The 17,204-nt window shown below is 44.9% G+C and overlaps 51 non-coding genes across 51 annotated transcripts; all 51 read right to left on the reverse strand.

The window, feature by feature from the left end:
• Positions 1-211: 211 nt before the first annotated feature.
• On the reverse strand, positions 212-330 carry LOC146882588 (5S ribosomal RNA). The gene has a single exon (XR_014985716.1). It is a non-coding gene; the product is annotated as a 5S ribosomal RNA (ribosomal RNA).
• A 215-nt stretch (positions 331-545) lies between these two features.
• LOC146882589 (5S ribosomal RNA) lies at positions 546-664 on the reverse strand. The gene has a single exon (XR_014985717.1). It is a non-coding gene; the product is annotated as a 5S ribosomal RNA (ribosomal RNA).
• A 216-nt stretch (positions 665-880) lies between these two features.
• Positions 881-999, reverse strand: LOC146882590 (5S ribosomal RNA). Its single transcript, XR_014985718.1, has one exon. It is a non-coding gene; the product is annotated as a 5S ribosomal RNA (ribosomal RNA).
• A 215-nt stretch (positions 1,000-1,214) lies between these two features.
• Positions 1,215-1,333, reverse strand: LOC146882591 (5S ribosomal RNA). The gene has a single exon (XR_014985600.1). It is a non-coding gene; the product is annotated as a 5S ribosomal RNA (ribosomal RNA).
• A 216-nt stretch (positions 1,334-1,549) lies between these two features.
• On the reverse strand, positions 1,550-1,668 carry LOC146882592 (5S ribosomal RNA). Its single transcript, XR_014985719.1, has one exon. It is a non-coding gene; the product is annotated as a 5S ribosomal RNA (ribosomal RNA).
• Positions 1,669-1,883: 215 nt separating this feature from the next.
• LOC146882593 (5S ribosomal RNA) lies at positions 1,884-2,002 on the reverse strand. Its single transcript, XR_014985630.1, has one exon. It is a non-coding gene; the product is annotated as a 5S ribosomal RNA (ribosomal RNA).
• Positions 2,003-2,217: 215 nt separating this feature from the next.
• LOC146882594 (5S ribosomal RNA) lies at positions 2,218-2,336 on the reverse strand. The gene has a single exon (XR_014986064.1). It is a non-coding gene; the product is annotated as a 5S ribosomal RNA (ribosomal RNA).
• Positions 2,337-2,551: 215 nt separating this feature from the next.
• LOC146882595 (5S ribosomal RNA) lies at positions 2,552-2,670 on the reverse strand. The gene has a single exon (XR_014985616.1). It is a non-coding gene; the product is annotated as a 5S ribosomal RNA (ribosomal RNA).
• A 215-nt stretch (positions 2,671-2,885) lies between these two features.
• Positions 2,886-3,004, reverse strand: LOC146882596 (5S ribosomal RNA). The gene has a single exon (XR_014985720.1). It is a non-coding gene; the product is annotated as a 5S ribosomal RNA (ribosomal RNA).
• Positions 3,005-3,221: 217 nt separating this feature from the next.
• On the reverse strand, positions 3,222-3,340 carry LOC146882597 (5S ribosomal RNA). Its single transcript, XR_014985721.1, has one exon. It is a non-coding gene; the product is annotated as a 5S ribosomal RNA (ribosomal RNA).
• Positions 3,341-3,555: 215 nt separating this feature from the next.
• On the reverse strand, positions 3,556-3,674 carry LOC146882598 (5S ribosomal RNA). The gene has a single exon (XR_014985541.1). It is a non-coding gene; the product is annotated as a 5S ribosomal RNA (ribosomal RNA).
• Positions 3,675-3,889: 215 nt separating this feature from the next.
• Positions 3,890-4,008, reverse strand: LOC146882599 (5S ribosomal RNA). The gene has a single exon (XR_014985722.1). It is a non-coding gene; the product is annotated as a 5S ribosomal RNA (ribosomal RNA).
• Positions 4,009-4,224: 216 nt separating this feature from the next.
• LOC146882600 (5S ribosomal RNA) lies at positions 4,225-4,343 on the reverse strand. Its single transcript, XR_014985723.1, has one exon. It is a non-coding gene; the product is annotated as a 5S ribosomal RNA (ribosomal RNA).
• A 215-nt stretch (positions 4,344-4,558) lies between these two features.
• On the reverse strand, positions 4,559-4,677 carry LOC146882601 (5S ribosomal RNA). The gene has a single exon (XR_014985601.1). It is a non-coding gene; the product is annotated as a 5S ribosomal RNA (ribosomal RNA).
• Positions 4,678-4,893: 216 nt separating this feature from the next.
• LOC146882602 (5S ribosomal RNA) lies at positions 4,894-5,012 on the reverse strand. Its single transcript, XR_014985724.1, has one exon. It is a non-coding gene; the product is annotated as a 5S ribosomal RNA (ribosomal RNA).
• A 215-nt stretch (positions 5,013-5,227) lies between these two features.
• Positions 5,228-5,346, reverse strand: LOC146882603 (5S ribosomal RNA). The gene has a single exon (XR_014985631.1). It is a non-coding gene; the product is annotated as a 5S ribosomal RNA (ribosomal RNA).
• A 215-nt stretch (positions 5,347-5,561) lies between these two features.
• On the reverse strand, positions 5,562-5,680 carry LOC146882604 (5S ribosomal RNA). The gene has a single exon (XR_014986040.1). It is a non-coding gene; the product is annotated as a 5S ribosomal RNA (ribosomal RNA).
• Positions 5,681-5,895: 215 nt separating this feature from the next.
• LOC146882605 (5S ribosomal RNA) lies at positions 5,896-6,014 on the reverse strand. Its single transcript, XR_014986066.1, has one exon. It is a non-coding gene; the product is annotated as a 5S ribosomal RNA (ribosomal RNA).
• Positions 6,015-6,231: 217 nt separating this feature from the next.
• Positions 6,232-6,350, reverse strand: LOC146882606 (5S ribosomal RNA). Its single transcript, XR_014985542.1, has one exon. It is a non-coding gene; the product is annotated as a 5S ribosomal RNA (ribosomal RNA).
• Positions 6,351-6,567: 217 nt separating this feature from the next.
• LOC146882607 (5S ribosomal RNA) lies at positions 6,568-6,686 on the reverse strand. The gene has a single exon (XR_014985725.1). It is a non-coding gene; the product is annotated as a 5S ribosomal RNA (ribosomal RNA).
• A 215-nt stretch (positions 6,687-6,901) lies between these two features.
• Positions 6,902-7,020, reverse strand: LOC146882608 (5S ribosomal RNA). The gene has a single exon (XR_014985727.1). It is a non-coding gene; the product is annotated as a 5S ribosomal RNA (ribosomal RNA).
• A 215-nt stretch (positions 7,021-7,235) lies between these two features.
• On the reverse strand, positions 7,236-7,354 carry LOC146882609 (5S ribosomal RNA). The gene has a single exon (XR_014985602.1). It is a non-coding gene; the product is annotated as a 5S ribosomal RNA (ribosomal RNA).
• A 216-nt stretch (positions 7,355-7,570) lies between these two features.
• Positions 7,571-7,689, reverse strand: LOC146882610 (5S ribosomal RNA). The gene has a single exon (XR_014985728.1). It is a non-coding gene; the product is annotated as a 5S ribosomal RNA (ribosomal RNA).
• A 215-nt stretch (positions 7,690-7,904) lies between these two features.
• LOC146882611 (5S ribosomal RNA) lies at positions 7,905-8,023 on the reverse strand. Its single transcript, XR_014985632.1, has one exon. It is a non-coding gene; the product is annotated as a 5S ribosomal RNA (ribosomal RNA).
• Positions 8,024-8,238: 215 nt separating this feature from the next.
• On the reverse strand, positions 8,239-8,357 carry LOC146882612 (5S ribosomal RNA). The gene has a single exon (XR_014985729.1). It is a non-coding gene; the product is annotated as a 5S ribosomal RNA (ribosomal RNA).
• A 215-nt stretch (positions 8,358-8,572) lies between these two features.
• On the reverse strand, positions 8,573-8,691 carry LOC146882613 (5S ribosomal RNA). Its single transcript, XR_014986067.1, has one exon. It is a non-coding gene; the product is annotated as a 5S ribosomal RNA (ribosomal RNA).
• A 217-nt stretch (positions 8,692-8,908) lies between these two features.
• On the reverse strand, positions 8,909-9,027 carry LOC146882614 (5S ribosomal RNA). The gene has a single exon (XR_014985543.1). It is a non-coding gene; the product is annotated as a 5S ribosomal RNA (ribosomal RNA).
• Positions 9,028-9,244: 217 nt separating this feature from the next.
• On the reverse strand, positions 9,245-9,363 carry LOC146882615 (5S ribosomal RNA). Its single transcript, XR_014985730.1, has one exon. It is a non-coding gene; the product is annotated as a 5S ribosomal RNA (ribosomal RNA).
• A 215-nt stretch (positions 9,364-9,578) lies between these two features.
• On the reverse strand, positions 9,579-9,697 carry LOC146882616 (5S ribosomal RNA). Its single transcript, XR_014985603.1, has one exon. It is a non-coding gene; the product is annotated as a 5S ribosomal RNA (ribosomal RNA).
• A 216-nt stretch (positions 9,698-9,913) lies between these two features.
• LOC146882617 (5S ribosomal RNA) lies at positions 9,914-10,032 on the reverse strand. The gene has a single exon (XR_014985731.1). It is a non-coding gene; the product is annotated as a 5S ribosomal RNA (ribosomal RNA).
• Positions 10,033-10,247: 215 nt separating this feature from the next.
• LOC146882618 (5S ribosomal RNA) lies at positions 10,248-10,366 on the reverse strand. The gene has a single exon (XR_014985633.1). It is a non-coding gene; the product is annotated as a 5S ribosomal RNA (ribosomal RNA).
• Positions 10,367-10,581: 215 nt separating this feature from the next.
• Positions 10,582-10,700, reverse strand: LOC146882619 (5S ribosomal RNA). Its single transcript, XR_014985732.1, has one exon. It is a non-coding gene; the product is annotated as a 5S ribosomal RNA (ribosomal RNA).
• Positions 10,701-10,915: 215 nt separating this feature from the next.
• LOC146882620 (5S ribosomal RNA) lies at positions 10,916-11,034 on the reverse strand. Its single transcript, XR_014986068.1, has one exon. It is a non-coding gene; the product is annotated as a 5S ribosomal RNA (ribosomal RNA).
• A 216-nt stretch (positions 11,035-11,250) lies between these two features.
• LOC146882621 (5S ribosomal RNA) lies at positions 11,251-11,369 on the reverse strand. Its single transcript, XR_014985733.1, has one exon. It is a non-coding gene; the product is annotated as a 5S ribosomal RNA (ribosomal RNA).
• A 215-nt stretch (positions 11,370-11,584) lies between these two features.
• On the reverse strand, positions 11,585-11,703 carry LOC146882622 (5S ribosomal RNA). Its single transcript, XR_014985734.1, has one exon. It is a non-coding gene; the product is annotated as a 5S ribosomal RNA (ribosomal RNA).
• A 215-nt stretch (positions 11,704-11,918) lies between these two features.
• Positions 11,919-12,037, reverse strand: LOC146882623 (5S ribosomal RNA). Its single transcript, XR_014985735.1, has one exon. It is a non-coding gene; the product is annotated as a 5S ribosomal RNA (ribosomal RNA).
• A 217-nt stretch (positions 12,038-12,254) lies between these two features.
• LOC146882624 (5S ribosomal RNA) lies at positions 12,255-12,373 on the reverse strand. The gene has a single exon (XR_014985736.1). It is a non-coding gene; the product is annotated as a 5S ribosomal RNA (ribosomal RNA).
• A 215-nt stretch (positions 12,374-12,588) lies between these two features.
• LOC146882625 (5S ribosomal RNA) lies at positions 12,589-12,707 on the reverse strand. The gene has a single exon (XR_014985544.1). It is a non-coding gene; the product is annotated as a 5S ribosomal RNA (ribosomal RNA).
• A 218-nt stretch (positions 12,708-12,925) lies between these two features.
• On the reverse strand, positions 12,926-13,044 carry LOC146882626 (5S ribosomal RNA). Its single transcript, XR_014985737.1, has one exon. It is a non-coding gene; the product is annotated as a 5S ribosomal RNA (ribosomal RNA).
• A 216-nt stretch (positions 13,045-13,260) lies between these two features.
• LOC146882627 (5S ribosomal RNA) lies at positions 13,261-13,379 on the reverse strand. The gene has a single exon (XR_014985738.1). It is a non-coding gene; the product is annotated as a 5S ribosomal RNA (ribosomal RNA).
• Positions 13,380-13,594: 215 nt separating this feature from the next.
• LOC146882628 (5S ribosomal RNA) lies at positions 13,595-13,713 on the reverse strand. The gene has a single exon (XR_014985635.1). It is a non-coding gene; the product is annotated as a 5S ribosomal RNA (ribosomal RNA).
• A 216-nt stretch (positions 13,714-13,929) lies between these two features.
• On the reverse strand, positions 13,930-14,048 carry LOC146882629 (5S ribosomal RNA). Its single transcript, XR_014985739.1, has one exon. It is a non-coding gene; the product is annotated as a 5S ribosomal RNA (ribosomal RNA).
• Positions 14,049-14,263: 215 nt separating this feature from the next.
• Positions 14,264-14,382, reverse strand: LOC146882630 (5S ribosomal RNA). Its single transcript, XR_014985740.1, has one exon. It is a non-coding gene; the product is annotated as a 5S ribosomal RNA (ribosomal RNA).
• A 215-nt stretch (positions 14,383-14,597) lies between these two features.
• LOC146882631 (5S ribosomal RNA) lies at positions 14,598-14,716 on the reverse strand. The gene has a single exon (XR_014986059.1). It is a non-coding gene; the product is annotated as a 5S ribosomal RNA (ribosomal RNA).
• Positions 14,717-14,931: 215 nt separating this feature from the next.
• Positions 14,932-15,050, reverse strand: LOC146882632 (5S ribosomal RNA). Its single transcript, XR_014985741.1, has one exon. It is a non-coding gene; the product is annotated as a 5S ribosomal RNA (ribosomal RNA).
• A 217-nt stretch (positions 15,051-15,267) lies between these two features.
• On the reverse strand, positions 15,268-15,386 carry LOC146882633 (5S ribosomal RNA). Its single transcript, XR_014985742.1, has one exon. It is a non-coding gene; the product is annotated as a 5S ribosomal RNA (ribosomal RNA).
• Positions 15,387-15,601: 215 nt separating this feature from the next.
• On the reverse strand, positions 15,602-15,720 carry LOC146882634 (5S ribosomal RNA). The gene has a single exon (XR_014985743.1). It is a non-coding gene; the product is annotated as a 5S ribosomal RNA (ribosomal RNA).
• A 216-nt stretch (positions 15,721-15,936) lies between these two features.
• Positions 15,937-16,055, reverse strand: LOC146882635 (5S ribosomal RNA). The gene has a single exon (XR_014985744.1). It is a non-coding gene; the product is annotated as a 5S ribosomal RNA (ribosomal RNA).
• Positions 16,056-16,270: 215 nt separating this feature from the next.
• Positions 16,271-16,389, reverse strand: LOC146882636 (5S ribosomal RNA). The gene has a single exon (XR_014985745.1). It is a non-coding gene; the product is annotated as a 5S ribosomal RNA (ribosomal RNA).
• A 217-nt stretch (positions 16,390-16,606) lies between these two features.
• Positions 16,607-16,725, reverse strand: LOC146882637 (5S ribosomal RNA). The gene has a single exon (XR_014985746.1). It is a non-coding gene; the product is annotated as a 5S ribosomal RNA (ribosomal RNA).
• Positions 16,726-16,940: 215 nt separating this feature from the next.
• Positions 16,941-17,059, reverse strand: LOC146882638 (5S ribosomal RNA). The gene has a single exon (XR_014985545.1). It is a non-coding gene; the product is annotated as a 5S ribosomal RNA (ribosomal RNA).
• Positions 17,060-17,204: the final 145 nt, after the last annotated feature.

Here is a 17,204-nt window from a genome sequence, read left to right on the forward strand (position 1 = left end):
AGTATTGCACGATCAATGTATATATGGGTTTCGCATTGGGCCTAAGTTTGAAAACTTGGTGAGGCGCGGGACCCGGGGACGTGAAGTGGGTTGTTTGTGTCCGAATAAATTTTGGTAACAGTAGTTTGAGTCATTTAGGTGGTACTATTGGATTTAATTGCAAAAAACGGTGATGAAAATGGCGTAAAAAAAAAGAAAAAAACGTAAAAAAGAGGTGCAACACGAGGACTTCCCAGGAGGTCACCCATCCTAGTACTACTCTCGCCCAAGCACGCTTAACTGCGGAGTTCTGATGGGATCCGGTGCATTAGTGCTGGTATGATCGCACCTGTCAAGTATTGCACGATCAATGTATATATGGGTTTCGCATTGGGCCTAAGTTTGAAAACTTGGTGAGGCGCGGGGCCCGGGGACGTGAAGTGGGTTGTTTGTGTCCGAATAAATTTTGGTAACAGTAGTTTGAGTCATTTAGGTGGTACTATTGGATTTAATTGCAAAAAACGGTGATGAAAATGGCGTAAAAAAAAAGAAAAAAACGTAAAAAAGAGGTGCAACACGAGGACTTCCCAGGAGGTCACCCATCCTAGTACTACTCTCGCCCAAGCACGCTTAACTGCGGAGTTCTGATGGGATCCGGTGCATTAGTGCTGGTATGATCGCACCTGTCAAGTATTGCACGATCAATGTATATATGGGTTTCGCATTGGGCCTAAGTTTGAAAACTTGGTGAGGCGCGGGGCCCGGGGACGTGAAGTGGGTTGTTTGCGTCCGAATAAATTTTGGTAACAGTAGTTTGAGTCATTTAGGTGGTACTATTGGATTTAATTGCAAAAAACGGTGATGAAAATGGCGTAAAAAAAAAAGAAAAAAACGTAAAAAAGAGGTGCAACACGAGGACTTCCCAGGAGGTCACCCATCCTAGTACTACTCTCGCCCAAGCACGCTTAACTGCGGAGTTCTGATGGGATCCGGTGCATTAGTGCTGGTATGATCGCACCTGTCAAGTATTGCACGATCAATGTATATATGGGTTTCGCATTGGGCCTAAGTTTGAAAACTTGGTGAGGCGCGGGGCCCGGGGACGTGAAGTGGGTTGTTTGTGTCCGAATAAATTTTGGTAACAGTAGTTTGAGTCATTTAGGTGGTACTATTGGATTTAATTGCAAAAAACGGTGATGAAAATGGCGTAAAAAAAAAGAAAAAAACGTAAAAAAGAGGTGCAACACGAGGACTTCCCAGGAGGTCACCCATCCTAGTACTACTCTCGCCCAAGCACGCTTAACTGCGTAGTTCTGATGGGATCCGGTGCATTAGTGCTGGTATGATCGCACCTGTCAAGTATTGCACGATCAATGTATATATGGGTTTCGCATTGGGCCTAAGTTTGAAAACTTGGTGAGGCGCGGGGCCCGGGGACGTGAAGTGGGTTGTTTGTGTCCGAATAAATTTTGGTAACAGTAGTTTGAGTCATTTAGGTGGTACTATTGGATTTAATTGCAAAAAACGGTGATGAAAATGGCGTAAAAAAAAAAGAAAAAAACGTAAAAAAGAGGTGCAACACGAGGACTTCCCAGGAGGTCACCCATCCTAGTACTACTCTCGCCCAAGCACGCTTAACTGCGGAGTTCTGATGGGATCCGGTGCATTAGTGCTGGTATGATCGCACCTGTCAAGTATTGCACGATCAATGTATATATGGGTTTCGCATTGGGCCTAAGTTTGAAAACTTGGTGAGGCGCGGGGCCCGGGGACGTGAAGTGGGTTGTTTGTGTCCGAATAAATTTTGGTAACAGTAGTTTGAGTCATTTAGGTGGTACTATTGGATTTAATTGCAAAAAACGGTGATGAAAATGGCGTAAAAAAAAAGAAAAAAACGTAAAAAAGAGGTGCAACACGAGGACTTCCCAGGAGGTCACCCATCCTAGTACTACTCTCGCCCAAGCACGCTTAACTGCGGAGTTCTGATGGGGTCCGGTGCGTTAGTGATGGTATGATCGCACCTGTCAAGTATTGCACGATCAATGTATATATGGGTTTCGCATTGGGCCTAAGTTTGAAAACTTGGTGAGGCGCGGGGCCCGGGGACGTGAAGTGGGTTGTTTGTGTCCGAATAAATTTTGGTAACAGTAGTTTGAGTCATTTAGGTGGTACTATTGGATTTAATTGCAAAAAACGGTGATGAAAATGGCGTAAAAAAAAAGAAAAAAACGTAAAAAAGAGGTGCAACACGAGGACTTCCCAGGAGGTCACCCATCCTAGTACTACTCTCGCCCAAGCACGCTTAACTGCGGAGTTCTGATGGGGTCCGGTGCGTTAGTGCTGGTATGATCGCACCTGTCAAGTATTGCACGATCAATGTATATATGGGTTTCGCATTGGGCCTAAGTTTGAAAACTTGGTGAGGCGCGGGGCCCGGGGACGTGAAGTGGGTTGTTTGTGTCCGAATAAATTTTGGTAACAGTAGTTTGAGTCATTTAGGTGGTACTATTGGATTTAATTGCAAAAAACGGTGATGAAAATAGCGTAAAAAAAAAGAAAAAAACGTAAAAAAGAGATGCAACACGAGGACTTCCCAGGAGGTCACCCATCCTAGTACTACTCTCGCCCAAGCACGCTTAACTGCGGAGTTTTGATGGGATCCGGTGCATTAGTGCTGGTATGATCGCACCTGTCAAGTATTGCACGATCAATGTATATATGGGTTTCGCATTGGGCCTAAGTTTGAAAACTTGGTGAGGCGCGGGGCCCGGGGACGTGAAGTGGGTTGTTTGTGTCCGAATAAATTTTGGTAACAGTAGTTTGAGTCATTTAGGTGGTACTATTGGATTTAATTGCAAAAAACGGTGATGAAAATGGCGTAAAAAAAAAGAAAAAAACGTAAAAAAGAGGTGCAACACGAGGACTTCCCAGGAGGTCACCCATCCTAGTACTACTCTCGCCCAAGCACGCTTAACTGCGGAGTTCTGATGGGATCCGGTGCATTAGTGCTGGTATGATCGCACCTGTCAAGTATTGCACGATCAATGTATATATGGGTTTCGCATTGGGCCTAAGTTTGAAAACTTGGTGAGGCGCGGGGCCCGGGGACGTGAAGTGGGTTGTTTGTGTCCGAATAAATTTTGGTAACAGTAGTTTGAGTCATTTAGGTGGTACTATTGGATTTAATTGCAAAAAACGGTGATGAAAATGGCGTAAAAAAAAAAAGAAAAAAACGTAAAAAAGAGGTGCAACACGAGGACTTCCCAGGAGGTCACCCATCCTAGTACTACTCTCGCCCAAGCACGCTTAACTGCGGAGTTCTGATGGGATCCGGTGCATTAGTGCTGGTATGATCGCACCTGTCAAGTATTGCACGATCAATGTATATATGGGTTTCGCATTGGGCCTAAGTTTGAAAACTTGGTGAGGCGCGGGGCCCGGGGACGTGAAGTGGGTTGTTTGTGTCCGAATAAATTTTGGTAACAGTAGTTTGAGTCATTTAGGTGGTACTATTGGATTTAATTGCAAAAAACGGTGATGAAAATGGCGTAAAAAAAAAGAAAAAAACGTAAAAAAGAGGTGCAACACGAGGACTTCCCAGGAGGTCACCCATCCTAGTACTACTCTCGCCCAAGCACGCTTAACTGCGGAGTTTTGATGGGATCCGGTGCATTAGTGCTGGTATGATCGCACCTGTCAAGTATTGCACGATCAATGTATATATGGGTTTCGCATTGGGCCTAAGTTTGAAAACTTGGTGAGGCGCGGGGCCCGGGGACGTGAAGTGGGTTGTTTGTGTCCGAATAAATTTTGGTAACAGTAGTTTGAGTCATTTAGGTGGTACTATTGGATTTAATTGCAAAAAACGGTGATGAAAATGGCGTAAAAAAAAAGAAAAAAACGTAAAAAAGAGGTGCAACACGAGGACTTCCCAGGAGGTCACCCATCCTAGTACTACTCTCGCCCAAGCACGCTTAACTGCGGAGTTCTGATGGGATCCGGTGCATTAGTGCTGGTATGATCGCACCTGTCAAGTATTGCACGATCAATGTATATATGGGTTTCGCATTGGGCCTAAGTTTGAAAACTTGGTGAGGCGCGGGGCCCGGGGACGTGAAGTGGGTTGTTTGCGTCCGAATAAATTTTCGTAACAGTAGTTTGAGTCATTTAGGTGGTACTATTGGATTTAATTGCAAAAAACGGTGATGAAAATGGCGTAAAAAAAAAAGAAAAAAACGTAAAAAAGAGGTGCAACACGAGGACTTCCCAGGAGGTCACCCATCCTAGTACTACTCTCGCCCAAGCACGCTTAACTGCGGAGTTCTGATGGGATCCGGTGCATTAGTGCTGGTATGATCGCACCTGTCAAGTATTGCACGATCAATGTATATATGGGTTTCGCATTGGGCCTAAGTTTGAAAACTTGGTGAGGCGCGGGGCCCGGGGACGTGAAGTGGGTTGTTTGTGTCCGAATAAATTTTGGTAACAGTAGTTTGAGTCATTTAGGTGGTACTATTGGATTTAATTGCAAAAAACGGTGATGAAAATGGCGTAAAAAAAAAGAAAAAAACGTAAAAAAGAGGTGCAACACGAGGACTTCCCAGGAGGTCACCCATCCTAGTACTACTCTCGCCCAAGCACGCTTAACTGCGTAGTTCTGATGGGATCCGGTGCATTAGTGCTGGTATGATCGCACCTGTCAAGTATTGCACGATCAATGTATATATGGGTTTCGCATTGGGCCTAAGTTTGAAAACTTGGTGAGGCGCGGGGCCCGGGGACGTGAAGTGGGTTGTTTGTGTCCGAATAAATTTTGGTAACAGTAGTTTGAGTCATTTAGGTGGTACTATTGGATTTAATTGCAAAAAACGGTGATGAAAATGGCGTAAAAAAAAAAGAAAAAAACGTAAAAAAGAGGTGCAACACGAGGACTTCCCAGGAGGTCACCCATCCTAGTACTACTCTCGCCCAAGCACGCTTAACTGCGGAGTTCTGATGGGATCCGGTGCATTAGTGCTGGTATGATCGCACCTGTCAAGTATTGCACGATCAATGTATATATGGGTTTCGCATTGGGCCTAAGTTTGAAAACTTGGTGAGGCGCGGGGCCCGGGGACGTGAAGTGGGTTGTTTGTGTCCGAATAAATTTTGGTAACAGTAGTTTGAGTCATTTAGGTGGTACTATTGGATTTAATTGCAAAAAACGGTGATGAAAATGGCGTAAAAAAAAAGAAAAAAACGTAAAAAAGAGGTGCAACACGAGGACTTCCCAGGAGGTCACCCATCCTAGTACTACTCTCGCCCAAGCACGCTTAACTGCGGAGTTCTGATGGGGTCCGGTGCGTTAGTGATGGTATGATCGCACCTGTCAAGTATTGCACGATCAATGTATATATGGGTTTCGCATTGGGCCTAAGTTTGAAAACTTGGTGAGGCGCGGGGCCCGGGGACGTGAAGTGGGTTGTTTGTGTCCGAATAAATTTTGGTAACAGTAGTTTGAGTCATTTAGGTGGTACTATTGGATTTAATTGCAAAAAACGGTGATGAAAATGGCGTAAAAAAAAAGAAAAAAACGTAAAAAAGAGGTGCAACACGAGGACTTCCCAGGAGGTCACCCATCCTAATACTACTCTCGCCCAAGCACGCTTAACTGCGGAGTTCTGATGGGATCCGGTGCATTAGTGCTGGTATGATCGCACCTGTCAAGTATTGCACGATCAATGTATATATGGGTTTCGCATTGGGCCTAAGTTTGAAAACTTGGTGAGGCGCGGGGCCCGGGGACGTGAAGTGGGTTGTTTGTGTCCGAATAAATTTTGGTAACAGTAGTTTGAGTCATTTAGGTGGTACTATTGGATTTAATTGCAAAAAACGGTGATGAAAATGGCGTAAAAAAAAAGAAAAAAACGTAAAAAAGAGGTGCAACACGAGGACTTCCCAGGAGGTCACCCATCCTAGTACTACTCTCGCCCAAGCACGCTTAACTGCGGAGTTCTGATGGGGTCCGGTGCGTTAGTGCTGGTATGATCGCACCTGTCAAGTATTGCACGATCAATGTATATATGGGTTTCGCATTGGGCCTAAGTTTGAAAACTTGGTGAGGCGCGGGGCCCGGGGACGTGAAGTGGGTTGTTTGTGTCCGAATAAATTTTGGTAACAGTAGTTTGAGTCATTTAGGTGGTACTATTGGATTTAATTGCAAAAAACGGTGATGAAAATGGCGTAAAAAAAAAAAGAAAAAAACGTAAAAAAGAGGTGCAACACGAGGACTTCCCAGGAGGTCACCCATCCTAGTACTACTCTCGCCCAAGCACGCTTAACTGCGGAGTTTTGATGGGATCCGGTGCATTAGTGCTGGTATGATCGCACCTGTCAAGTATTGCACGATCAATGTATATATGGGTTTCGCATTGGGCCTAAGTTTGAAAACTTGGTGAGGCGCGGGGCCCGGGGACGTGAAGTGGGTTGTTTGTGTCCGAATAAATTTTGGTAACAGTAGTTTGAGTCATTTAGGTGGTACTATTGGATTTAATTGCAAAAAACGGTGATGAAAATGGCGTAAAAAAAAAAAGAAAAAAACGTAAAAAAGAGGTGCAACACGAGGACTTCCCAGGAGGTCACCCATCCTAGTACTACTCTCGCCCAAGCACGCTTAACTGCGGAGTTCTGATGGGATCCGGTGCATTAGTGCTGGTATGATCGCACCTGTCAAGTATTGCACGATCAATGTATATATGGGTTTCGCATTGGGCCTAAGTTTGAAAACTTGGTGAGGCGCGGGGCCCGGGGACGTGAAGTGGGTTGTTTGTGTCCGAATAAATTTTGGTAACAGTAGTTTGAGTCATTTAGGTGGTACTATTGGATTTAATTGCAAAAAACGGTGATGAAAATGGCGTAAAAAAAAAGAAAAAAACGTAAAAAAGAGGTGCAACACGAGGACTTCCCAGGAGGTCACCCATCCTAGTACTACTCTCGCCCAAGCACGCTTAACTGCGGAGTTCTGATGGGATCCGGTGCATTAGTGCTGGTATGATCGCACCTGTCAAGTATTGCACGATCAATGTATATATGGGTTTCGCATTGGGCCTAAGTTTGAAAACTTGGTGAGGCGCGGGGCCCGGGGACGTGAAGTGGGTTGTTTGTGTCCGAATAAATTTTGGTAACAGTAGTTTGAGTCATTTAGGTGGTACTATTGGATTTAATTGCAAAAAACGGTGATGAAAATGGCGTAAAAAAAAAGAAAAAAACGTAAAAAAGAGGTGCAACACGAGGACTTCCCAGGAGGTCACCCATCCTAGTACTACTCTCGCCCAAGCACGCTTAACTGCGTAGTTCTGATGGGATCCGGTGCATTAGTGCTGGTATGATCGCACCTGTCAAGTATTGCACGATCAATGTATATATGGGTTTCGCATTGGGCCTAAGTTTGAAAACTTGGTGAGGCGCGGGGCCCGGGGACGTGAAGTGGGTTGTTTGTGTCCGAATAAATTTTGGTAACAGTAGTTTGAGTCATTTAGGTGGTACTATTGGATTTAATTGCAAAAAACGGTGATGAAAATGGCGTAAAAAAAAAAGAAAAAAACGTAAAAAAGAGGTGCAACACGAGGACTTCCCAGGAGGTCACCCATCCTAGTACTACTCTCGCCCAAGCACGCTTAACTGCGGAGTTCTGATGGGATCCGGTGCATTAGTGCTGGTATGATCGCACCTGTCAAGTATTGCACGATCAATGTATATATGGGTTTCGCATTGGGCCTAAGTTTGAAAACTTGGTGAGGCGCGGGGCCCGGGGACGTGAAGTGGGTTGTTTGTGTCCGAATAAATTTTGGTAACAGTAGTTTGAGTCATTTAGGTGGTACTATTGGATTTAATTGCAAAAAACGGTGATGAAAATGGCGTAAAAAAAAAGAAAAAAACGTAAAAAAGAGGTGCAACACGAGGACTTCCCAGGAGGTCACCCATCCTAGTACTACTCTCGCCCAAGCACGCTTAACTGCGGAGTTCTGATGGGGTCCGGTGCGTTAGTGATGGTATGATCGCACCTGTCAAGTATTGCACGATCAATGTATATATGGGTTTCGCATTGGGCCTAAGTTTGAAAACTTGGTGAGGCGCGGGGCCCGGGGACGTGAAGTGGGTTGTTTGTGTCCGAATAAATTTTGGTAACAGTAGTTTGAGTCATTTAGGTGGTACTATTGGATTTAATTGCAAAAAACGGTGATGAAAATGGCGTAAAAAAAAAGAAAAAAACGTAAAAAAGAGGTGCAACACGAGGACTTCCCAGGAGGTCACCCATCCTAGTACTACTCTCGCCCAAGCACGCTTAACTGCGGAGTTCTGATGGGATCCGGTGCATTAGTGCTGGTATGATCGCACCTGTCAAGTATTGCACGATCAATGTATATATGGGTTTCGCATTGGGCCTAAGTTTGAAAACTTGGTGAGGCGCGGGGCCCGGGGACGTGAAGTGGGTTGTTTGTGTCCGAATAAATTTTGGTAACAGTAGTTTGAGTCATTTAGGTGGTACTATTGGATTTAATTGCAAAAAACGGTGATGAAAATGGCGTAAAAAAAAAGAAAAAAACGTAAAAAAGAGGTGCAACACGAGGACTTCCCAGGAGGTCACCCATCCTAGTACTACTCTCGCCCAAGCACGCTTAACTGCGGAGTTCTGATGGGGTCCGGTGCGTTAGTGCTGGTATGATCGCACCTGTCAAGTATTGCACGATCAATGTATATATGGGTTTCGCATTGGGCCTAAGTTTGAAAACTTGGTGAGGCGCGGGGCCCGGGGACGTGAAGTGGGTTGTTTGTGTCCGAATAAATTTTGGTAACAGTAGTTTGAGTCATTTAGGTGGTACTATTGGATTTAATTGCAAAAAACGGTGATGAAAATGGCGTAAAAAAAAAAAGAAAAAAACGTAAAAAAGAGGTGCAACACGAGGACTTCCCAGGAGGTCACCCATCCTAGTACTACTCTCGCCCAAGCACGCTTAACTGCGGAGTTTTGATGGGATCCGGTGCATTAGTGCTGGTATGATCGCACCTGTCAAGTATTGCACGATCAATGTATATATGGGTTTCGCATTGGGCCTAAGTTTGAAAACTTGGTGAGGCGCGGGGCCCGGGGACGTGAAGTGGGTTGTTTGTGTCCGAATAAATTTTGGTAACAGTAGTTTGAGTCATTTAGGTGGTACTATTGGATTTAATTGCAAAAAACGGTGATGAAAATGGCGTAAAAAAAAAAAGAAAAAAACGTAAAAAAGAGGTGCAACACGAGGACTTCCCAGGAGGTCACCCATCCTAGTACTACTCTCGCCCAAGCACGCTTAACTGCGGAGTTCTGATGGGATCCGGTGCATTAGTGCTGGTATGATCGCACCTGTCAAGTATTGCACGATCAATGTATATATGGGTTTCGCATTGGGCCTAAGTTTGAAAACTTGGTGAGGCGCGGGGCCCGGGGACGTGAAGTGGGTTGTTTGTGTCCGAATAAATTTTGGTAACAGTAGTTTGAGTCATTTAGGTGGTACTATTGGATTTAATTGCAAAAAACGGTGATGAAAATGGCGTAAAAAAAAAGAAAAAAACGTAAAAAAGAGGTGCAACACGAGGACTTCCCAGGAGGTCACCCATCCTAGTACTACTCTCGCCCAAGCACGCTTAACTGCGTAGTTCTGATGGGATCCGGTGCATTAGTGCTGGTATGATCGCACCTGTCAAGTATTGCACGATCAATGTATATATGGGTTTCGCATTGGGCCTAAGTTTGAAAACTTGGTGAGGCGCGGGGCCCGGGGACGTGAAGTGGGTTGTTTGTGTCCGAATAAATTTTGGTAACAGTAGTTTGAGTCATTTAGGTGGTACTATTGGATTTAATTGCAAAAAACGGTGATGAAAATGGCGTAAAAAAAAAAGAAAAAAACGTAAAAAAGAGGTGCAACACGAGGACTTCCCAGGAGGTCACCCATCCTAGTACTACTCTCGCCCAAGCACGCTTAACTGCGGAGTTCTGATGGGATCCGGTGCATTAGTGCTGGTATGATCGCACCTGTCAAGTATTGCACGATCAATGTATATATGGGTTTCGCATTGGGCCTAAGTTTGAAAACTTGGTGAGGCGCGGGGCCCGGGGACGTGAAGTGGGTTGTTTGTGTCCGAATAAATTTTGGTAACAGTAGTTTGAGTCATTTAGGTGGTACTATTGGATTTAATTGCAAAAAACGGTGATGAAAATGGCGTAAAAAAAAAGAAAAAAACGTAAAAAAGAGGTGCAACACGAGGACTTCCCAGGAGGTCACCCATCCTAGTACTACTCTCGCCCAAGCACGCTTAACTGCGGAGTTCTGATGGGGTCCGGTGCGTTAGTGATGGTATGATCGCACCTGTCAAGTATTGCACGATCAATGTATATATGGGTTTCGCATTGGGCCTAAGTTTGAAAACTTGGTGAGGCGCGGGGCCCGGGGACGTGAAGTGGGTTGTTTGTGTCCGAATAAATTTTGGTAACAGTAGTTTGAGTCATTTAGGTGGTACTATTGGATTTAATTGCAAAAAACGGTGATGAAAATGGCGTAAAAAAAAAGAAAAAAACGTAAAAAAGAGGTGCAACACGAGGACTTCCCAGGAGGTCACCCATCCTAGTACTACTCTCGCCCAAGCACGCTTAACTGCGGAGTTCTGATGGGATCCGGTGCATTAGTGCTGGTATGATCGCACCTGTCAAGTATTGCACGATCAATGTATATATGGGTTTCGCATTGGGCCTAAGTTTGAAAACTTGGTGAGGCGCGGGGCCCGGGGACGTGAAGTGGGTTGTTTGTGTCCGAATAAATTTTGGTAACAGTAGTTTGAGTCATTTAGGTGGTACTATTGGATTTAATTGCAAAAAACGGTGATGAAAATGGCGTAAAAAAAAAGAAAAAAACGTAAAAAAGAGGTGCAACACGAGGACTTCCCAGGAGGTCACCCATCCTAGTACTACTCTCGCCCAAGCACGCTTAACTGCGGAGTTCTGATGGGGTCCGGTGCGTTAGTGCTGGTATGATCGCACCTGTCAAGTATTGCACGATCAATGTATATATGGGTTTCGCATTGGGCCTAAGTTTGAAAACTTGGTGAGGCGCGGGGCCCGGGGACGTGAAGTGGGTTGTTTGTGTCCGAATAAATTTTGGTAACAGTAGTTTGAGTCATTTAGGTGGTACTATTGGATTTAATTGCAAAAAACGGTGATGAAAATGGCGTAAAAAAAAAAGAAAAAAACGTAAAAAAGAGGTGCAACACGAGGACTTCCCAGGAGGTCACCCATCCTAGTACTACTCTCGCCCAAGCACGCTTAACTGCGGAGTTCTGATGGGATCCGGTGCATTAGTGCTGGTATGATCGCACCTGTCAAGTATTGCACGATCAATGTATATATGGGTTTCGCATTGGGCCTAAGTTTGAAAACTTGGTGAGGCGCGGGGCCCGGGGACGTGAAGTGGGTTGTTTGTGTCCGAATAAATTTTGGTAACAGTAGTTTGAGTCATTTAGGTGGTACTATTGGATTTAATTGCAAAAAACGGTGATGAAAATGGCGTAAAAAAAAAGAAAAAAACGTAAAAAAGAGGTGCAACACGAGGACTTCCCAGGAGGTCACCCATCCTAGTACTACTCTCGCCCAAGCACGCTTAACTGCGGAGTTCTGATGGGATCCGGTGCATTAGTGCTGGTATGATCGCACCTGTCAAGTATTGCACGATCAATGTATATATGGGTTTCGCATTGGGCCTAAGTTTGAAAACTTGGTGAGGCGCGGGGCCCGGGGACGTGAAGTGGGTTGTTTGTGTCCGAATAAATTTTGGTAACAGTAGTTTGAGTCATTTAGGTGGTACTATTGGATTTAATTGCAAAAAACGGTGATGAAAATGGCGTAAAAAAAAAGAAAAAAACGTAAAAAAGAGGTGCAACACGAGGACTTCCCAGGAGGTCACCCATCCTAGTACTACTCTCGCCCAAGCACGCTTAACTGCGGAGTTCTGATGGGATCCGGTGCATTAGTGCTGGTATGATCGCACCTGTCAAGTATTGCACGATCAATGTATATATGGGTTTCGCATTGGGCCTAAGTTTGAAAACTTGGTGAGGCGCGGGGCCCGGGGACGTGAAGTGGGTTGTTTGTGTCCGAATAAATTTTGGTAACAGTAGTTTGAGTCATTTAGGTGGTACTATTGGATTTAATTGCAAAAAACGGTGATGAAAATGGCGTAAAAAAAAAAAGAAAAAAACGTAAAAAAGAGGTGCAACACGAGGACTTCCCAGGAGGTCACCCATCCTAGTACTACTCTCGCCCAAGCACGCTTAACTGCGGAGTTCTGATGGGATCCGGTGCATTAGTGCTGGTATGATCGCACCTGTCAAGTATTGCACGATCAATGTATATATGGGTTTCGCATTGGGCCTAAGTTTGAAAACTTGGTGAGGCGCGGGGCCCGGGGACGTGAAGTGGGTTGTTTGTGTCCGAATAAATTTTGGTAACAGTAGTTTGAGTCATTTAGGTGGTACTATTGGATTTAATTGCAAAAAACGGTGATGAAAATGGCGTAAAAAAAAAGAAAAAAACGTAAAAAAGAGGTGCAACACGAGGACTTCCCAGGAGGTCACCCATCCTAGTACTACTCTCGCCCAAGCACGCTTAACTGCGGAGTTTTGATGGGATCCGGTGCATTAGTGCTGGTATGATCGCACCTGTCAAGTATTGCACGATCAATGTATATATGGGTTTCGCATTGGGCCTAAGTTTGAAAACTTGGTGAGGCGCGGGGCCCGGGGACGTGAAGTGGGTTGTTTGTGTCCGAATAAATTTTGGTAACAGTAGTTTGAGTCATTTAGGTGGTACTATTGGATTTAATTGCAAAAAACGGTGATGAAAATGGCGTAAAAAAAAAAAAGAAAAAAACGTAAAAAAGAGGTGCAACACGAGGACTTCCCAGGAGGTCACCCATCCTAGTACTACTCTCGCCCAAGCACGCTTAACTGCGGAGTTCTGATGGGATCCGGTGCATTAGTGCTGGTATGATCGCACCTGTCAAGTATTGCACGATCAATGTATATATGGGTTTCGCATTGGGCCTAAGTTTGAAAACTTGGTGAGGCGCGGGGCCCGGGGACGTGAAGTGGGTTGTTTGTGTCCGAATAAATTTTGGTAACAGTAGTTTGAGTCATTTAGGTGGTACTATTGGATTTAATTGCAAAAAACGGTGATGAAAATGGCGTAAAAAAAAAAGAAAAAAACGTAAAAAAGAGGTGCAACACGAGGACTTCCCAGGAGGTCACCCATCCTAGTACTACTCTCGCCCAAGCACGCTTAACTGCGGAGTTCTGATGGGATCCGGTGCATTAGTGCTGGTATGATCGCACCTGTCAAGTATTGCACGATCAATGTATATATGGGTTTCGCATTGGGCCTAAGTTTGAAAACTTGGTGAGGCGCGGGGCCCGGGGACGTGAAGTGGGTTGTTTGTGTCCGAATAAATTTTGGTAACAGTAGTTTGAGTCATTTAGGTGGTACTATTGGATTTAATTGCAAAAAACGGTGATGAAAATGGCGTAAAAAAAAAGAAAAAAACGTAAAAAAGAGGTGCAACACGAGGACTTCCCAGGAGGTCACCCATCCTAGTACTACTCTCGCCCAAGCACGCTTAACTGCGGAGTTCTGATGGGGTCCGGTGCGTTAGTGATGGTATGATCGCACCTGTCAAGTATTGCACGATCAATGTATATATGGGTTTCGCATTGGGCCTAAGTTTGAAAACTTGGTGAGGCGCGGGGCCCGGGGACGTGAAGTGGGTTGTTTGTGTCCGAATAAATTTTGGTAACAGTAGTTTGAGTCATTTAGGTGGTACTATTGGATTTAATTGCAAAAAACGGTGATGAAAATGGCGTAAAAAAAAAAGAAAAAAACGTAAAAAAGAGGTGCAACACGAGGACTTCCCAGGAGGTCACCCATCCTAGTACTACTCTCGCCCAAGCACGCTTAACTGCGGAGTTCTGATGGGATCCGGTGCATTAGTGCTGGTATGATCGCACCTGTCAAGTATTGCACGATCAATGTATATATGGGTTTCGCATTGGGCCTAAGTTTGAAAACTTGGTGAGGCGCGGGGCCCGGGGACGTGAAGTGGGTTGTTTGTGTCCGAATAAATTTTGGTAACAGTAGTTTGAGTCATTTAGGTGGTACTATTGGATTTAATTGCAAAAAACGGTGATGAAAATGGCGTAAAAAAAAAGAAAAAAACGTAAAAAAGAGGTGCAACACGAGGACTTCCCAGGAGGTCACCCATCCTAGTACTACTCTCGCCCAAGCACGCTTAACTGCGGAGTTCTGATGGGATCCGGTGCATTAGTGCTGGTATGATCGCACCTGTCAAGTATTGCACGATCAATGTATATATGGGTTTCGCATTGGGCCTAAGTTTGAAAACTTGGTGAGGCGCGGGGCCCGGGGACGTGAAGTGGGTTGTTTGTGTCCGAATAAATTTTGGTAACAGTAGTTTGAGTCATTTAGGTGGTACTATTGGATTTAATTGCAAAAAACGGTGATGAAAATGGCGTAAAAAAAAAGAAAAAAACGTAAAAAAGAGGTGCAACACGAGGACTTCCCAGGAGGTCACCCATCCTAGTACTACTCTCGCCCAAGCACGCTTAACTGCGGAGTTCTGATGGGGTCCGGTGCATTAGTGCTGGTATGATCGCACCTGTCAAGTATTGCACGATCAATGTATATATGGGTTTCGCATTGGGCCTAAGTTTGAAAACTTGGTGAGGCGCGGGGCCCGGGGACGTGAAGTGGGTTGTTTGTGTCCGAATAAATTTTGGTAACAGTAGTTTGAGTCATTTAGGTGGTACTATTGGATTTAATTGCAAAAAACGGTGATGAAAATGGCGTAAAAAAAAAGAAAAAAACGTAAAAAAGAGGTGCAACACGAGGACTTCCCAGGAGGTCACCCATCCTAGTACTACTCTCGCCCAAGCACGCTTAACTGCGGAGTTCTGATGGGATCCGGTGCATTAGTGCTGGTATGATCGCACCTGTCAAGTATTGCACGATCAATGTATATATGGGTTTCGCATTGGGCCTAAGTTTGAAAACTTGGTGAGGCGCGGGGCCCGGGGACGTGAAGTGGGTTGTTTGTGTCCGAATAAATTTTGGTAACAGTAGTTTGAGTCATTTAGGTGGTACTATTGGATTTAATTGCAAAAAACGGTGATGAAAATGGCGTAAAAAAAAAAAGAAAAAAACGTAAAAAAGAGGTGCAACACGAGGACTTCCCAGGAGGTCACCCATCCTAGTACTACTCTCGCCCAAGCACGCTTAACTGCGGAGTTCTGATGGGATCCGGTGCATTAGTGCTGGTATGATCGCACCTGTCAAGTATTGCACGATCAATGTATATATGGGTTTCGCATTGGGCCTAAGTTTGAAAACTTGGTGAGGCGCGGGGCCCGGGGACGTGAAGTGGGTTGTTTGTGTCCGAATAAATTTTGGTAACAGTAGTTTGAGTCATTTAGGTGGTACTAGTGGATTTAATTGCAAAAAACGGTGATGAAAATGGCGTAAAAAAAAAGAAAAAAACGTAAAAAAGAGGTGCAACACGAGGACTTCCCAGGAGGTCACCCATCCTAGTACTACTCTCGCCCAAGCACGCTTAACTGCGGAGTTCTGATGGGATCCGGTGCATTAGTGCTGGTATGATCGCACCTGTCAAGTATTGCACGATCAATGTATATATGGGTTTCGCATTGGGCCTAAGTTTGAAAACTTGGTGAGGCGCGGGGCCCGGGGACGTGAAGTGGGTTGTTTGTGTCCGAATAAATTTTGGTAACAGTAGTTTGAGTCATTTAGGTGGTACTATTGGATTTAATTGCAAAAAACGGTGATGAAAATGGCGTAAAAAAAAAAGAAAAAAACGTAAAAAAGAGGTGCAACACGAGGACTTCCCAGGAGGTCACCCATCCTAGTACTACTCTCGCCCAAGCACGCTTAACTGCGGAGTTCTGATGGGATCCGGTGCATTAGTGCTGGTATGATCGCACCTGTCAAGTATTGCACGATCAATGTATATATGGGTTTCGCATTGGGCCTAAGTTTGAAAACTTGGTGAGGCGCGGGGCCCGGGGACGTGAAGTGGGTTGTTTGTGTCCGAATAAATTTTGGTAACAGTAGTTTGAGTCATTTAGGTGGTACTATTGGATTTAATTGCAAAAAACGGTGATGAAAATGGCGTAAAAAAAAAGAAAAAAACGTAAAAAAGAGGTGCAACACGAGGACTTCCCAGGAGGTCACCCATCCTAGTACTACTCTCGCCCAAGCACGCTTAACTGCGGAGTTCTGATGGGATCCGGTGCATTAGTGCTGGTATGATCGCACCTGTCAAGTATTGCACGATCAATGTATATATGGGTTTCGCATTGGGCCTAAGTTTGAAAACTTGGTGAGGCGCGGGGCCCGGGGACGTGAAGTGGGTTGTTTGTGTCCGAATAAATTTTGGTAACAGTAGTTTGAGTCATTTAGGTGGTACTATTGGATTTAATTGCAAAAAACGGTGATGAAAATGGCGTAAAAAAAAAAAGAAAAAAACGTAAAAAAGAGGTGCAACACGAGGACTTCCCAGGAGGTCACCCATCCTAGTACTACTCTCGCCCAAGCACGCTTAACTGCGGAGTTCTGATGGGATCCGGTGCATTAGTGCTGGTATGATCGCACCTGTCAAGTATTGCACGATCAATGTATATATGGGTTTCGCATTGGGCCTAAGTTTGAAAACTTGGTGAGGCGCGGGGCCCGGGGACGTGAAGTGGGTTGTTTGTGTCCGAATAAATTTTGGTAACAGTAGTTTGAGTCATTTAGGTGGTACTATTGGATTTAATTGCAAAAAACGGTGATGAAAATGGCGTAAAAAAAAAGAAAAAAACGTAAAAAAGAGGTGCAACACGAGGACTTCCCAGGAGGTCACCCATCCTAGTACTACTCTCGCCCAAGCACGCTTAACTGCGGAGTTTTGATGGGATCCGGTGCATTAGTGCTGGTATGATCGCACCTGTCAAGTATTGCACGATCAATGTATATATGGGTTTCGCATTGGGCCTAAGTTTGAAAACTTGGTGAGGCGCGGGGCCCGGGGACGTGAAGTGGGTTGTTTGTGTCCGAATAAATTTTGGTAACAGTAGTTTGAGTCATTTAGGTG

Source organism: Vigna unguiculata, chromosome 10, assembly GCF_037176805.1.
Source record: "Vigna unguiculata cultivar grain cowpea cultivar isolate G323 ecotype 2 chromosome 10, ASM3717680v1, whole genome shotgun sequence".
NCBI lineage: Eukaryota > Viridiplantae > Streptophyta > Magnoliopsida > Fabales > Fabaceae > Vigna > Vigna unguiculata.